Raw genomic sequence first — 12,617 nt, forward strand, 5'->3', positions numbered from 1 at the left:
ATTAAGAGAATGTAATCTATCTATCATCTACCTATCTATCTATCTATCTATCTATCTATCTATCTATCTATCTAATACTATGGAGTTTTAGTTGGTCATAAAGATGAATAAGATTATATCATTTGCAGGTAAATGGATGAAACTGGAGATTATGTTGGCAAGCAAAATAAGCCAGACACAGAAAGAGAAATATCCCATGCCTTCTCTCATATGTTGAGTCTAGATTTAAGGGCTTTGATGGTTACTACTAATTGTCAACTTGACTAAATATAGATGCACCTAGGAGATGGGCCCCTGGGCATGGCTGTGGAGGATTATTTTGACTGTGTTAATTGAGGTGGGAAGATCTCTTGCTGTGGGCATCACCATTTCAAGGCTGGGTCCTGGACAGAACTAAGGAGTGGAGCTCCTGCATGCATTCACCCTTCACTCTCTGCTTCTTTACTGCTGACACACTGTGACTAGCTGCCTCCAGCTCCTGCTGCTGTGATTCTACACCCCCACAGTGATGGACTAGAACCTTGAACCGTGACCTGAAGTAAAACAGAAAAGAAACTAAAATAATGGTTCTAAAGGGAGGAGGGCATGGAGGACAATAGTGTGTGTGTGTGTGTGTGTGGTGAGGGGAGGAAGGGATTATTAAGGTAGCACCTTTTTCTCTCCTATGCAGAGTCTAGGTTTTTAAATATACACTTAATCACAAAAGCAGAAGGGGGATTCTTTATGGGAGAGGAAGAAGATCATTTGTTGAGGGAGGAAGACAGGATAACAGGGGGTGGATATGAGCAAAGTACAATGATTACGTATTAATGAAACATAGTGTATAAAAACAGACTGACTAATAAAAAGTAATTTAAAAATAAGAATGAAAGAAGTGAGAACCGAGAAAATCAACAAAATGGCAGCCAATAGTGCCCAGTCACTGGAAAGAGGGAATGAGGTCCTCTTTCTTCTTGAGGACATTCAGCTGACATCAAGACTTGTGCATGTCATAGATATATATATGGTGCATGTATATGAGCCCATCTTCCTAAGTCCTCATGGCTATGTGTTACGATTGTGTCATTTTTCAGATAAAATTGCAGCATGGTGAGGATGAAAGCCTTTGGGCCCCATGCAGTGCCTCAGTGGTGGAGCTGAGTTCCGACCCATGCCTTCCAACTCCAGAACTAACATCTGCATTACAATCTCATGTTAAGATGCCTTTGGAAGAACTGAAAATCATTATCCATAACTGTGTTCTGACACAGCCATCGCTCATTCCCCTGTGATTTCTTTCCTCTACTTTGGGCTGAACTCAATCTGTATATCCAGTTCTGCAGCTCTGTCTTTTCATTCTACATTTCCCCATGTTGCTTCATGGATTTTACAGCCGTTATTTTAATACCCTGCATAATATTCCATTGTTGGGCAGATGCTAAATTCTTGGATTTACTGTTCTCTCACTGAAGCTGTTGGGAGAATTTCTAGGGACCCTGCTGTCTTCCTGGCAATTCTCTTTGGATGGATAATTTCCTTCTCACTTCATGCTTTGAATGAAATGATACAAATTTAACTTGCAAATTGCCTAAGTATGTCTTTCATAGTTATAGGCATCTTTAAATTATATGTGAATATATGTGTAACCAGACAAGAGCTTCCTAACATTTTGACCTTAAAAAAATCTAGTGAAGATGAATATAAGCAGTTAAAACGTGTTTTCTGAGCCTCAGTGTCTCTGTCTTCAAAGGAATGAACTGACCTGCTATATAAGCTTTAATATGTGACTTTAATAATAAATTGCACAGTACATTGAAAAGCATCACCTATTAGTGGCACTGACAGTACCATACCATGCATAGTACATCTCATGCACAGATACTAGGCACTGTGAATTTACATACTTTATTCTCTCCCACAACCGTAGAAAGGAGACACATCATTACCATTCCCATTGTATAGGGAAGCAGATGGGGGACCAAATGGTTAATCAACTAGTTTGAAATTCCATAGACAGTAGGAGGCAGAACTAGTATATGAACCAAAGTTTGCCAGAGCCTCAGGCCTCTGGGTAGCTAGCACAGTGATGCTTTATTTCCTCCTCCAAGTCTTTCAAGGCTATTCTGGACTATTTTGTCTCATGAAAATACACAAGTAGCTCCTATAACCCAAGAGCAAAAAATGTAATAATGATTTGAGTAAAATGTGAATAGAGAGGCTGGAGAGATGGCTCAGTGATTAACAGCAGTGACTGTTCTTGCAGAGGACCGGGGTTTGTTCCTAGCACCTACATGGCAGCTAACAACCATCTGTAACTTCAGTTCCAGAGAATTTAATGCCCACTTCTGGCCTCTGCAGACATTGCATGACATGGGTGCACTTAAATACATGCAGGCAAAATACTAACATACATAAGTTAAAAATTAAAGAATAAAAAAATTAGTTGAATAAATATCTTTCAATAATAACTTTAAATATCAATAGACTGAACTCCCCAGTCAAAAGACACAGGCTAGTTGAATGGATTAAGAAACAAAATCCATCTTTTCGTTGTCTGCAAGAAACCCATCTCACCTTCAAGGATAGGCACTACCTTAAGGTGAAAGGATAGAAAAGAATATTCTAAGCAAATGGCACTAAGAAACAAGCAGGGGTTGCAATTCTAATATCAGACAAAATAGACTTCAAAGTAAAATTAATCGAGATAAAGAGGGTCACTACATCTGATCAAAGGAACAATTAACCAAGAAGATATTACAATCCTTAATATATATGCATCAAACTCTGGTGCACCCAAATTCATAAAAACAACCCTATAGGACTTTAATACACAGATTAACCCCAACTCAGTAATAGTAGGAGACTTCAATACCCCACTGTCTCCATTAGATGGGTCAACTGGACAAAGAATAAACAGATGTCTGAATTAAATGATACCATACATCAGATGGACCTAACAGACATCTTCTGAATATTCCATCTAAGCATCAAAGAATACACTTTCTATTCAGTGCCCCATAGAATTTTCTCAAAAATTGACCACATAGTGGGGCACAAAACAAACCTCAACAAATACAAAAAATTAAAATAATTCCATGTATTCTATCAGACTACAATGCAATAAAGCTCAAAATTATTACTGGAAGAAGCCCTTGTAACTACACGAACTCTTAGAGATTAAAAAACACATTCCTAAATGATGAGTGGGTCAAAGGAGACATTAAGAAAGAAATAAAAGAATTCCTGGAATTCAATGAAAAGAACAATACAACACAATAAAACCTCTGGGACACTCTAAAAGCAATCTTAAGAGGGAAATTTATAGCGCTAAGTGCCTACATTAAAAAATTCAGAAAGAGCACAAATAAATGACTTAACATTGAAACTCAAGACTCTGGAAAGGCAAGAAAAAATGCAACTGAAACCCAGCAGAAGAGAAGAAATAACAAAAACCAAAGCAGAAATTAATGAAGTAGAAACAAAGAAAACAATACAAAGAATCAATGAATCTGAGCTGGTTCTTTGAAAAGCTAAACAAGATAGAACCTTAGCCCAGTTAACCAAAAGAAAAAAGAGCAAATCCAAAACAACAAAATCAGAGCTGAAAGGGGAAACATCACAACAAACACCCAAAAGACCTAGGACATTATAAGGGAATATTTAAAAAACCTATACGCTACTAAATTTGAAAATCTAAAAGAAATGGATGGATATCTGAAATCATGGGAACCACCAAAGTTAAACCAAGAAGAGATCAACAGTTTAAAGAGACCCATAACATATAAGGAAATCGAAACAGTAATACAAAGCCTCCCAACTGAAAAAAGCCCAGGCCTAGATGGATTTACAGCGAAATTCTGCCAGACATTTAAAGAAGACCTCTGATCAATACTATTTAAATTATTCAAAATGATAGAAACAGAGGGAGAACTCCCAAATTCCTTCTATGAAGCTAGCATCACTCTAATACCCAAACCTGGTAAAGACACAACCAAAAAAGAAAACTATAGACCCATATCCTTAATAACCATAAATGCGGGGGCTGGAGAGATGGCTCAGTGGCTAAGAACACTGTTCTTGCAGAAGATCCAGGTTCAAATCCCAGTGCCCACATGGCAGCTAACAACTGTCCATAACTCCAGTTCCAGGGGATCTGATATCCTTAATAAACAAAGATGCAAAGATTCTCAACAAAATACTTGCAAACTGCATACAGATGTACATTAAAAAGATCATTTATCATGATCAAGTAGGCTTTATTCCAGAGATGCAGGGACTGTTCAATATATGCAAGTCAGTGCATGTCATCAATCATATAAATGGATTCAAAGACAAAACCACAGTCACCTCAATAGATGCAGAAAAGGCTTTTGACAAAATTCAGCATTCATTCATGATACAAGTTCTAAAGGGAATTGGACTAGAGGGAACATATCTCAACATAATTAAAGCTATATACAACAAACTCACAGCCAACATCATTCTAAATGGAAAAAACAAAACAAAACAAAACTGGAAGCATTCCCATTAAAGTCAGGAACCAGACAAGGATGTCCAGTATCTCCACTCCTTTTCAATATAGTGGTTGAAACCCTTGCTAGAGTAATAAGACAAGAGAAGGAAATTAAAGGAGTAATAATTGGAAAAGAAGAAGTCAAATTATCCCTTTTTGCAAATGATATGATATTATAGCTAAAAGAGCCCAAAAGTTCCACCAGAAAACTTCTGGAAATGATCAACACTTTCAATAAAGTGGCAGATTACAAAATTAATCTACAAAAATCAGTAGCCTATCTGTATACCAATAGCAAGCAATTGGGGATAGAATACAGGGAACCCCCCCCCCCCTTTCACAATTCTTCCAAAAAAAAAAAAAAAAAATCTTGATGTAAACCTGACCAAAGACATCAAAGATCTTTACAATGAAAATTTTAAATCTTTAAAGAAAGAGATTGAGGAAGACATCAGAAGATGGAAGGACCTCCCATGCTCATTGATTGGAAGAATTAATATTGTGAAAATGACCATCTTATCAAAAGAAATATGTAGATTCAATGCAATCCCAATAAAAATCCTCATAACATATTTCACAGAATTAGAAAAAAACCATCCTTAAATTTTTATGGAAGCACAAAAGATCCTGGATAGCCAAAGCAACCTTGAGCACAAAGAGCCACACTGGGGAGATTACTATACCAGATCTCAAAGTATACTACTGAGCTATAGTCATAAAAACAGTATGGTACTAGTACAAAAATAAATACATAGGTCAATGGAACATCATTGAAGACCCAAACCTGAGTACATGCAATTTCAGCCACCTGATATTTGACAAAAGTACGAAGAACACACAGTGGAAGAAAGACAGCATCTTCAACAAATGGTGCTGGCAAAACTGGATCTCCACCTGTAGAAGAATGAAACTAGATCCTTATCTTTCACCTTGCACAAAAGTCAACTCCAAATGGACCAAAGACCTCAATGTGAAACTGCAAACCCTGAAACTATTAGAAGAAAATATTGGCAATAACCTGCAGGACATGGGTGTAGGAAAGTATTTTCTAAATTGGACATCAGTTGCTCAGGAATTAAGGTCAACAATCAACAAGTGGGACCTCACTAAACTAGAGAGCTTCTGTAAAGAAAAAAGAAACAATCAAGAAAGTGAGGAGAAAACCCACAGAATGGGAAAAATCTTCACCAGTGACACGTCTGACAGAGGTTTAACATCCAGAATATATAAAGAACTCAAAAAACAAAGGAGCAAGAAAGCAAATGACCCAATTAAAAGATGGGCTAAAGATCTAGACAGAGCATTCTCAAAGGAAGAAATAAAGATGGCTAAGCAATATCTTAACATGGTCAATATCATTAGTGATTAGGGAAATGCAAATTAAAAACACCTTAAGGCTTCACCTTACTGCAGTTAGACAGGCTAGGACCAAGAGAAAAAATGATACCAAATGCTGGAGAGGATGTGGAGAAAGGGGAATGCTCATTCACTGCTGGTGGGATTGCAAACTTGTGCAACCCCTATGGAAAGCAGTGTGGAGAACTTTTTAAAAAACTTAAAATGAGCCTACCATATGACCTGGTTGTACCATTCCTTGGCATAGACCCAAAGGACTCATCCTATTGTAGAGACACTTGTACAACCATGCTTGTTGCTGCTCTTTTCACAATAGCTAAGAGATGGAAGCAACCTATATGCTCCTCAAATGATGAATGGCTAATGAAAATGTGTTACATTTACACAATGGAGTTCTTTTTATCAGTAGAGAAAGATGAAATAATGAAATTTGCAGGTAAATGGATCTAGAAACTGTTATACTAAGTGAAGTAACACAGACTCAGAAAAACAAAAGATGTATGTTCACCCTCATTTGTGGATCCTAGCACCAAATCCTTGTAAGTGAGTGCACATCCTGATGCAACTGCAGAGACCAAGAATATGGAAGGGAAACAGGTAAAGGGAAAGAAGGAACCTGAGAGAGACTAGTTGGCTAAAGGTGTTACTACGGGAGAAATATATAAGAAGGGGATAGTTGCTATACAAAGAACTATGGGAATAAAGGGGAAAAAATTCTCCAGATTCATAGTTTTAAAAAAAAAAGCGTCAAGCACAGAAGGAACTCTATGGGGATGGAAGAAAGGCCTTCCAGAAGCAATATGGTTGTTAAATGAAAATTCCAGTATGAGAGGTGGGTTGCCCCCTATGACCTGTTGGTCTGAGGGGTCCTAGAGGTCCCCAAAACAATAAAGGCCATTGTCAGTACTGTTGGTTGTATGCCGGAAGTGGATGAAAAAACCCTATTGCCAAAGACACCACATGATGTGAGCATGGGAGAAGGAGAAATCAAGCTTGGACTAATCTGGAAACTCCCTGCCACTGGATGGGTGGCTTTCAGGGTGCCAGAGGCAACATGCAGATGACTGGGGGAGAATTGTCCCCTATAATTCTGCTCAACAACAGATCCCGTGGGTTGCACTAGCAACATACCAAGCAAGATGTTCCTGCTGGTGCAATAGTGGAGTGTCTAGTGTACGTACAACCAGCAAATTTTCAATTTGATATAATGCCTGCTCCTGGGGTGAAACACATCTGGTACTGTAGACCAGGCCAACCCCCTGTGGCAGGGGAGAATATAGGCCCCAGTGGGAACTCACTGCAATTGTTTTGTTAGGTGGATGTGATTCACCTGCTAAAATACCATCCAAGCATTTGTATTTACACCCATAGGTTATGTTATAGCGGCCAGTGTTTAGATGTTCTTGATTCTTGCTGTTTGTATTTTTATATTATGGAATCCCACTGAAATAGGCCAATAGTCCATGGAAAACAGACAATGCAGAGACCTGAAAGTTCAGTGCCTTGCCACAATGGAAGGAAGATCATCCCACACCTGTCACTCCCCTCCAAGGCTCAGGCACTTTTGCAGAAGAGGTTGGCAGAAAGAATGTAAGAGCTGGAGGAAGGGGTAGAGTGTTAACTGGAAGTGTATAGTCACATCTTCCCATACTCTGTCAAGGAGTTGAGGGGGAAGTCAGTTACCCCTCCCACTCAGTCAGTTGCCTTTAGCTGCATATGGGGAGGAGCTAGGATATATAAGCAGAGATTGTCATGAGGCACCTCTTGTGCCATTTTGTGTGACTGTCAGGAAGTCACAGGATCTATATTTGAGCATGGAATTTCCAGTGCAGCCCAAATTTGGGGGGGGGCACCCACTCTTCTGTAAATAAACCCTTACCCTATGCTCTGTTAACAAGCCCAATAAACTCATTAGGATTTTCCACAGAAAGAAAGAAAGAAAGAAAAAGAACAGAGCTAATGGAAACCATTATTCCACCAAAGTTGACCCCATGTTGGCAAATCCTTTGATCTTTGATTTTTTTTTTTTTGGCCTTTTTGAGATAGGGTCTCCCTGTGGCCCCAGCTGGCCTTTAGCTTGCTGAGTGGCCTGGGCTGGTCTCAAACTCACAGAGATCTGCTAGGCTCTGCCTCCCAAGTGCTGGGATTGAGGATGTGTGCCACCATGCCTGGCTTTGGTCTTAGGTTTCTTATCCCTACTTTTCCACCCTTAAACTTAATTGTATATGTATTTTTATGTAACCTGCTTCAAGTTGTTTCTGGAAAAATGTGTTAAAATTGCCTTTCTTTGGAATAATAAAAATATTATTTCAAAAACTATTTGAAGAAATGAATAGGTATTTCTCCAAAGAACATGTACAAATGGCCAAAAGGTATAAGAAAAAAAATGCTCAGTATCATTGGTTATCATGGAAATAAAAACAAGATCATAAAGAAAAATCATGTCATATCTTTAGGATGACTGTAATCAATAAAATGAATTATAACAAGTGCTAATGGGAATGTGGACTAGTTGGAGCTCTGTACACTTTTGATGGGGATGCAGATCTGTACAGTTGTTATAGAAGATGATATGTGTGATGGTTTGAATGAGAATGTCGCCCATAGGCTCCAAGTATTTGGACATTTTGTCTCCAGTTGGTGGTGCTGTTTTGGGAGACTTTAGGAGGTGTGGCCATGCTGGAGGAGCATGTCACTGGGGTCAGGCTTAGAGAATTCTTAGGCCTTGTGGGATTTCCAGTTGCTCTCTGCTTCCTGTGCTTGCTTGAAGATGTGAGTGCTTTTTCTGCCCAGCTACCTCTTGCCACCATGCCTTTCTGCCATGATGGACTCTGATTCCTCTGGAACTGTAAGCTTGAACAAACTCTTCTTTTTATAAGTTCCCTTGGTCACAGTGTTTTATCACAGCACAGAACAGCCACTAAGACAATATGGAAATTCCTTTAAAAATTAAAATAATTGTACTTAAGGAGATTGTGACAACAGATCAACAGATGGCTTTTGGGAGGGGAAGAGACGGTCTTTCAAGCATTGGACTCTTGTTAGATTAATTAGGCTTCAGTGGATGAACCTACATTGAAGGCCGTTTAGAGATACAAATAGACTCTAAGGACTTATCATATATATATATTAGAGTACATAAAATTGGTTGGGGGCAGTAAGGGGAGGTGCAGATAAGGGAGGGGATCTAAATACCATCAAATTGTATATATGAAAATGTAAAAATTCAACAAAGATAATTATTAAAAAATAAAGTAGAACTACCATATAATCTAGCAATTCAAATTCCAGGCATTTATTCAAAAGAATTGCAATCAGAATTTTGAAGCGATATCAGCATTCTCACATTCATTGTAGCTCTAGACATAACAGCCAGGGTGTAAAAATAACCATTGGTTATTAACCATAGATAAAGAAAAATATGGAATATACTAAATAGAATATTATTTAGCATTGAAAAGAAAATCCTGCAATATGGCTGATCCTGGTGGGCTAAGTGAAATAAGCCAACCACAGAAGGAAAATACTATATAATTCCATTTCCATGAGGTTTCCAAAGTAGCCAAGCTAGAAACAGAGTAAGATGAACATTTCCAGGGGAGGGGGAGGGAGGAATGGGGGGCTACTAAGCTGTGGAGGTAATTTTTGATTATATAAAAAGAAATAAGCTCTAGAAAGCTGTACAAGATTTTCCTATAGATGACAGTATTCTATAGTATACTTAAAAAATCTGTTGAGGGTAGATCTCAGATTAAGAGTTCTTAGTGCAATGATAATGATAATAATAAAATCTGATGCCTTCCTGGGGTCTTGAGTTGGTCTAGTTAGTGAGTAGGCTTTTTCGAAGTTTTAGGAGGGGACGTTTATAGGAGATTTGGTTCCCTGGGTAGTTTCAGGAGTCTTTTGGTGTTAGCTCATGTCCCGACAAAGGACAGCCTTTGTGTGAATCAGCAAGCTGGTTTGGTTCATTTGTTGTGTTTCTCAGGGCCATCAGGAACTCTGTGAGTCTTCCAACTCCACTTTTCTTTTTCTGTTTCCATCCCAGTTTGAAAACCTCTTGGAGAGCTTCCTCCATAGAGAACTCCATTTTGTTCTTAATCTTGGGATCCTTGCTGATCTGGAGTCTCTCCGCATGATGTCTTTTGGGAGTATGGCCAAGCTCTCTGGTTCACTTACCAGCCTCCAAATCCCTAAGGTGTGAACCTGTGAATACCCAAATTGAGATCTTTCTTAAGGCAGTGGTCTGGTGCTGACCTGAGAGGGAAGGACTCCTTGCCTGCTTGTCTTGAAGCTTTGTAGTGTGCACAGACGCTGATGTGAAAATGGGGTTACATTTCTCTTCTTTCAATGAGCACAAGGCTGAAGAGACAAGGATTCTGGATAGCTTTTCTGAGTAAAAGAAAATAGTCTGTAAGTCTCATATGTCTTCACATTGTCTACCTCAGGTTATAGTGTAAGGGGAAGAGAAAGCATTAAGGCACGGAGTCAGGAACAAGGAATAGTATCTTGCTGAGTTCTGGTGCTTTAAAACATCTAGCAAGTTATTTAACCTCCCTGAACCTCAGTATCCTTAACTATAGAAGGGATGCTGCTGGCCTCTTCTGCCTGGTTTTAGGTGAGGAACTTGATATTTAACAAATGAGCTCTCATGTAGCATTCATTATGTGTAAGGCACAGACGTAAGCACAGTACAAATATGAACTTGCTTAACCTTCCTGATGACCCTATAAGACAGGTGTATTCTGCTTCTCCAAAATTGGTATGCATCTGGCAACTGACAATGTCTTACAAGTGATTATTTCAGTCTTTGGAGAATTAGAGGGCAGAACATCCAAGGAACAATGATATCAGAATTTATTGGGAACCTGCAGGAGCACAGAAGAATAAAATAAAGATGGACAGGGTGTGTCTAACTGAGGCCCCTGCTGTGTCCCTAGCAGCATCCAGTATTTGACACAAAAGACCAGCTTAGTATTTGAAGGTCTATTGGTCAGATGAAGATTCTGAGATGCCTGTCCCTGAGCAGGTCCTCTGGCCACCCTTTATAACTTTTCACAAGTGCATCAGTCCCAAGAAGTGCTTTTCCTAGAGTTTTTGGTCACCTTGTTAGATGTCCAAAGGGGCACAGAGGTGGATTGAGATGCAAACTCACACCATTTCATCAAGACCTTGTGAGAGTTGATACTATGAGGGGTAAAGAGAGCCCCAATATTCCTGGGGGAGGGCCAGACTTGCTGCCCCTGGCAGCAAAATACTATTTTATTTTTCCACGAAGATGAGATTCCATGATCTTTGTGGACCGTGTGTCACATGAAGTCGTTTGGTACTATTGTGTTCTGTGAGTCACCGTTGCCAGGACCTTTGATGCACGTATAGTCATTGGAAATAATTGAATATCAGGCCCAGTAGACCATATATTTCATGGGAATAGATACTGAACTCTATGAGAATATGTTATACATTATACATATATATAATTCGTGTATATGTATAATGAGGAAATCATAAATATAATGAGGTAATATATGAGGTAGTTTATATATATGGAGAGAGAGAGAGAGAGAGAGAGAGAGAGAGAGAGAGAGACTGAAGTAGTAAAAGCTTACTTTTCAGTATGATATTAGTAGACTGAGTCTGGGAGATGACAGACACACCATGTCATGGTGAGAAATGGCAGTGGTGTGGTTGAATGCTGTGGTAGCTCATGGTGAAATTTTAACATCAGGTAATTATTGGTTCAAATCCTGACCCTTCCTTTACTCAGTGATTTGGGATGAGTGATGCTTCAATTTGGATATGATTTGTCCCAGCAAAGGTTCACATGCTAGAAGCCTGGTACCCAGTGTAGTAATTTTGAGAGGTGGTGCAACTTTAAGGGACAGGGTCTACTGGGAGGTGATTAGGTCGCTGGTAGGCCACCCTCATAAGGTATTAATGGCAGGCTCGAGGCGCTCCTTCTCTAGAGTGGGTTGTCATACCATAGGGCCACCCCATGTACTTGGCTCATCTGCACTTGGATAGCTCCTATTCCATTTCTCTGCCATATTTTGAAATAGATGGGGTCCTTCACAAGAAACCAAGCAGACGGGGCCACCCAATCCTGGGCTTTCAGACTCCAAAACTGAGTTAAATAAACTTTTTTGATTTATGCATTACCTGATATCAGATATTTTGTTACAGCAATAGAAAATAGGCCAATACAAGTGTTGATACAACTCTGGGACTCAATGTTTTTACTTAATCAAGGGGACTTATTATAATGTCTACTTCACAGGGGCTTGTCATGAGAGTTATGTTAGATAACACATAGGGCTACTTTGACATGTGTAAGTGCTCATTCAATATCAGTTCACACTGTTCACAGTACAAAGTATTGGTGTTTTTTTTTTTCTTTGATTAGTTAGGACTTTGGACCTCTCTGCTTTGCCCCCAGGTAGTTGATTGGCTATTAGTTTTCTCTGGTGTTTTTTTCCTTTTCTTTGTGATATATTCATTTTCTTAAGATGAGTTCCTCCTGAGCTAGGTCACCCATTCACCATGGCTCTGCACGTGGAAGAAAGCAAGGAGGTGTGTAGAAGGGAGGGAATAGCTACAGGGGATCTGGAGAGATGGGATGAACCTGACTCTGCTGAGTGCATATAATCAATAGGTGAAATCGATGTGTTTATAAAAGTTACAGGCCCTGCCGGGTGAGCTGTTTTCCATGGTGACAGGAAATGCATCTACTTCATTCTTCCTCTCAGTGTCAGGATACCCTCAAGCATCGCTC

Source organism: Nannospalax galili, unplaced genomic scaffold (assembly GCF_000622305.1).
Source record: "Nannospalax galili isolate Female #2095 unplaced genomic scaffold, S.galili_v1.0 scaffold735, whole genome shotgun sequence".
Taxonomy (NCBI): domain Eukaryota; kingdom Metazoa; phylum Chordata; class Mammalia; order Rodentia; family Spalacidae; genus Nannospalax; species Nannospalax galili.